The sequence below is a fragment of the Eucyclogobius newberryi genome, unplaced genomic scaffold (genome assembly GCF_026437365.1).
Source record: "Eucyclogobius newberryi isolate DKJ021-1_F unplaced genomic scaffold, fEucNew1.0.hap1 SCAF_11, whole genome shotgun sequence".
In the NCBI taxonomy this organism is placed as follows: domain Eukaryota; kingdom Metazoa; phylum Chordata; class Actinopteri; order Gobiiformes; family Gobiidae; genus Eucyclogobius; species Eucyclogobius newberryi.
In genome coordinates, this window is record NW_027315735.1 from 14,288,094 (window position 1) to 14,293,721 (window position 5,628).

The 5,628-nt window shown below is 38.1% G+C and overlaps 1 long non-coding RNA gene across 1 annotated transcript; it reads left to right on the forward strand.

The window, feature by feature from the left end:
* The first annotated feature begins 598 nt into the window (after positions 1-598).
* LOC140346864 (uncharacterized) lies at positions 599-1,573 on the forward strand. The gene is made up of 4 exons (XR_011924341.1): positions 599-666; positions 747-865; positions 957-1,325; positions 1,415-1,573. It is a non-coding gene; the product is annotated as an uncharacterized lncRNA (long non-coding RNA).
* The last annotated feature ends 4,055 nt before the right edge of the window (positions 1,574-5,628 follow it).

The window sequence follows — 5,628 nt, forward strand, 5'->3', positions numbered from 1 at the left end:
GTCATCAGTCAGTCGAGAAAAAAATGGTCGATTTGGGAACACGAGGTAAGGTTTTTGTAATTTCTCTTTTATATTAGTCAAATAACTAATGCTTTGCAAGAATTGAAAAGTGATACAATTTTGGTCAAATCATGGGTAGAGCTGCAATACAAGAATTTTTAAGCATAAATTGTGGCTAATGTAGAAGGCTTACAGATGCTAGTTAGCTTAGCAACTATTGCACTTAGCTAGCTGTGTTGGCGCCACACTGGACCACAGAGTGTCCACACAGCACATTTGTATAAATTAGGTATAATACAGGAGTGAAATTTTCAATGTGTTTAAAGAAAATAAAATTTACTCTTTCATTTTATTTGAAACGTTGGTGGGGTTATTTCTTGGCATGCTAATCAAGTCTTCAAAACGTTGCTTATATCATGTAGCTGAAACTAATGACTCAAATAAAAAGCATTTTAGATATTTGGACTTTGTCAGAAATTGTATTACTTGGTGGCCAATCTTTAGGTTTATTTTAAGTTGTTAGTTTACTTTGGTAATTGAACTAACTTAATTTAATTAATTTAGCATTAATGTTTTCTATAGTAATAATCATGAATCATTTAATTTGTTTGACAGGTGATAAAGCCATGGAGAAACTGGATGATGTCACAGTATCTATCTTAAAAGGTAACGTAAAGTATATTGTCTTGGTGTCTACATGCTCTACATTGTATGAACAATGTATGTTGTCTTTTTGTCGTAATTAGCTGCCAACATTGATGAGAGCTTGCTTTCAACACTGAGTCGTGATGATCTGAGGGACCTTTTGCTTGGGCCAGAGCATTTCAGAAGAAGGAAACAATTGTGGTCATTATTCAATCCAGAGGTATTTATTATTTTGTTAAAACATTTGGTTCTACAAATGTGCATTATGTTTAGTACTTGCAGTTCATTGTTTGTTTATTTCTGTAACACAGCAAGACCATACTGTTACTGCAAAGCAGGCTTCGATTATCCCTCAGACCACTGCTTCTCCCAATACAACCCCATTGAAGACCCTGCAGCTCCCCTGTCCACCGGAATATGTGGTCTACACCGATACTGAATTGGAGCAGTGCCGAAAGAACTACTGTGACATGGCCAGCACTGGCACGGAAGAGTGTATCATGTCTAAAGAGTTAAGATGCAGGCTGGTGAGGAAGACCATTACAAGTATGGTGTCTCTACTTAGAGCAAGCCCCGGTCAAATGGTCCAATATCCCTCCAAAACCGATGTCACTGCAATGGCTAAAAGAATCGTGGAATACTACTCAATGCTGCAGGACAAGGATGACTGCACAAAATATGTATGTATGATTCTTTTTGTTTTTGCTTTTTAGACTAAATGTTGTTCTTTTTGGTGCAACCATGAAAATAATTTACAATTTGTTTCCAGGGGAGCATTAATGCCTACCTGCTAAAAAGATTGCAAAATATAAAATCCCCAGTTAAAAAGCAGGATCCGACACCTGAGAGAGGCCGGCCAAAGAAAAGGCGGATTGACTTCTTGAGTGACAAAGAATTAAATGAGGAAAAGGCAGATTATGATGCTGATGCTGATTCCAGTGGGACATCGACCAGTGGGGGGCATCAACCATTCTGCTTTCACCAGCCAGCAATTCTGATGATGATTTTAATTCAAATTCATGTAAGTACCCTACAGTATGTAACATACTCCATACACAAAATCTGTTAAACAATATTTTCTTGATAAGCATTATTTGACCATATTTGGATAACTCAAAATGCATTCTTGTCAAACCATATCAGTAAGGTAAAACCTGAAGTCAGTTCTTTGGCTAATTTACTGCGCAAACTTCCGCCCTAAATTCTTGCAGTGGAGGATATTTTATCATTTTATTACATTTTTAACAAGTCCTATCAGCTTTCAATAGTAAATTAAAATAATAGTTGACTGAAATGTTCTTTGATTTTTCCATTTTAGTGGAAGAGGATAGTCTGCTGATACAAGTCAGGCACTACAAAACACTCCAGGAAATGTATAGGAAGCCAAAGCCAAACCAAGATGCGGTTATCCAGTTATTGGATCTTGAGTTTCAGGCCAGAAGGGCATACATTGACTCAAATGCCACCAGAGAGGAGAACAGAGCTGCCCAAATCTTGGAAGCATATCCATGTTTCAAGGAGCTTCATAATGTAAGTTATAATAAGTCAGATTTGATTTTACTGTTGCACCAAATAATCTTCTTTTCTCATTTCAGGTTTTGGGTGAGCTACGCAGGATTTTGGACTCATCCAATGATAAATTCCTGGATCAAGTTCGACAGAGATGGGGGGAGTTCTGCTCCAGAGTCCACTTTTATGGGGTGTCTAAAAAAGCAATGAAGCCACCTATGATGATGGAACAAAGTAAGTTTTATTAGTGGCTTTATTTATACCTCAAATTTACTGTATGGAATTTTATTTTTAGTTTTTGTTACAGCTGATGCCCACATTGCGTTGAAGGCGCTACCAGCACTCTTTCCCTCTTCAGCGCTTCCGCCCAAAAAAATGGGGTGTGCCAGTGAGGCTTTATTGCACAGCCTTAAGGTAAAATGCTTTTTATAGAGTTGCATTAAGAACACACTAACAGTTGACATTTACAACACCCAGATAAAATGTATTGTTTTTCTGTTTAATAGCCTTCAGAAGACCCCCATGTTTTTCTACAAAAGAGAACTCTCTCCTGTCCTGTACTACTTTTCGATGGTTGCAAGTGCATCATTGCGGTGGGCAATACACCAGTTGCAACATTAGATAAAGAACAGCTTGGTGAGGGGGTAATTTATCTTATGTCTTATTATTACACTTTCCATCTGACGTACCCCAAATGTGTGGCAACCTTACTGTCTGTCATGCAGACAGAAGTACTTCAGGATGCCATTCATGAGAGCGACACCACCTCCTCATACAAAAAAGCCCTGGCAGAGTGGCGTGATTTCATTGGATAGTAGTGCTGTATTTTGGAGATGGAGGAAGGGGATTTTAGAGTGTCTGTTTTTCTCTTCATTGTTTTTTTGTATTTGTTGAAATTGCAGCTTTGTTCTAAAAGCGTTCACATGCAAGATTTAGGTGAGCAAGTTTAAGGTCTTTGCTTTGTGAATGTTTGTGCCACAAAATGTTTTTGCAACAGTAAATCTGTGTGTCCATTACAGATGTAATTTTATACTTAGCTATGGCACTGGATTGTTCAAGATTTTGTCAACGTGTACAATATTTTAGAAAATAAAGATATTGACACTCATTTTGAGTTTCTTTTACTTTTTCTTAAAATAAGCAAATTAAGAATTTAAGATTTATTTGCTAAAATTAAGTATAAATAAAACTAATAATAAGCTTTATATTCTAGTTTTAAGATTTTCTACCTTAATTTGCTGCTTACAATTAGTGTTTTATGCTTAATTTTAGATAATTTCATTTGGATTGTTACTTAGAATAAGTGTTTTTAGCTTATTTTAAGAGTTATACCCACTTAGAAAAAAAGTCTTATTTCAAGAATTCTTGATAAGTAAAATTCACTTACCCCACTGGCAGATAATTTCACTTAATTCAAGTAGATTTTCCCCTAAAAAAAGTGTATTTTTCTAGTTTTAAGGTGGTGTAAATTTGCAGTGCAGGGACCACTTCACCAGGGGAGGGGCATCTGGGTCCACAGGTCCTCAGGAGTGAGAGAAAGAAAAAGAAGGCGGTGAACAGTTTGCAAGTGGAATTAAAAAATAAATATTGTTTGATAGCATAAGTAGTCAGAAGAAGAGGATAGTGCTCAAGCTGTCATATTTCCCCCAGCATAGTTACTCTTAGGGCAGCGTAGCTAAAGCTGTGTTTATATTTCTGTTCCTAACTAGTCTGACCATAAGCGATTTCAAAGAGGAACGTTTTAAGCCTGGACTTAAATGAAGAGACTGTGTCAGCATATTTAACATGGGTCGGGAGCTGATTCCATAACACAGGAGCTTGGTAGCTAAACGCTCTACCTCCTACTGTGCTTTTAGAGACTCTTGGCACCACCAGAAGGCCAGCATTCTGAGAGCGAAGAGCTCTGTTTGGATGATATGGTTCTATAGCATCTTTGAGGTAGGATGGGGTCATGTCATTTATGGCTTTGTAGGTCAAGAGTAGAATTTTGAATTTGATTCTAAACTGGACAGGAGCCAGTGAAGAGACTTCAGCACCGGCGTAATGTGCTCTCTTCTTTTTGTTCCTGTTAGTAATCTTGCTGCTGCATTTTGAACCAGTTGAAAGCTTTTTATGGAGCTTTTAGGACACGCTGTGAGCAGGAGTTACAGTAGTCTAATCTAGTCGTTACAAATGCATGGATAAGTTTTTCAGCATCACTTTTAGGCAGGAGTCTTCTGATTTTGGCGATGTTGCGCAAATGGAAATAGGCTGTTTTACAAGCTTGATTTATATGAGCTTTAAATGAGAGCTCCTGGTCAAATAAGACTCCAAGATTTCTTACAGTAGAACTAGAGGCTACACTAACATTGTCCAGTGTGACTATCTGCTCAGATAGACCGTCTCGTAGATGCTTAGGACCAGCACAATGACCTCGGTTTTTTCAGGGTTAAGAAGCAGGTAGTTAAGTGTCATCCAGGTTTTTATCTCCTTCACACAAGTACTAAGTCTGTCTACTTGATCGCTCTGATCAGGTTTCATTGATAAATACAGCTGAGTGTCGTCTGCATAGCAGTGGAAGTTAATGCCATGCTTTCTGATAATGTGACCTAACAGCAGCATATAAAGAGTAAACAGAATTGGACCGAGTACCGAACCCTGTGGCACACCGTAAATTACTTTAGAGCAAGGTGAGGAGCTCTTGTTTACATTAACAAATTGGTACCTATCAGATAAATAGGATTTAAATCAGCTGAGGGCTGTTCCTCCAACACCTACATCACATTCTAACCTCTGCAGTAGAATGTTGTGGTCGATGGTGTCAAACGCTGAGGTCCAACAGAACCAGGATTGAGACCAGTCCATCGTCAGCGGCTAATAACAAATCATTTGTGACTTTAACTAGTGCAGTTTCAGTGCTGTGGTGGGCTCTGAACCCTGACTGGAAAACTTCAAATAAGTTATTGTCCTGCAGGTGGCGACAAAGCTGTTTTACTACAACTTTTTCAAGGATTTTAGAGACAAAGGGAAGATTTGAAATAGGTCTGTAGTTTATCAATAGGTTGGGATCTAGATTAGGCTTTTTCAGAAGAGGTTTAATGACTGCATGTTTGAAGGACTGTGGAACATAAGCACTTTCGAGTGAAGTATTTATTACATTAAGAATAGAGTCTATAATTAGGGGGAAAATGTCTTTGAGGAGTCTGCTTGGAATGGGGTCTAGGACACAAGTTGAGCTTTTAGAGGACAAAATGGCTGAAGTTATCTCTGCTTGATTAACAGCTGTGAACCTTTCTAAGTTTACAGGTGGATTTATATGGGACGTTAGATTTACAGCTGTTGTCTGGTGTATTTGTAGTCATGGTAACAGAGTTTGACACATCACCTGTCTCGGCTCGGATTGATATGAAATCAGCAGCTTTCACTTCAACACGACAAAAGCCAGCAAACAGTTGAGCAGCTCGTTTTGAGTCGTTTTAAGCAGTTTTAAGACGT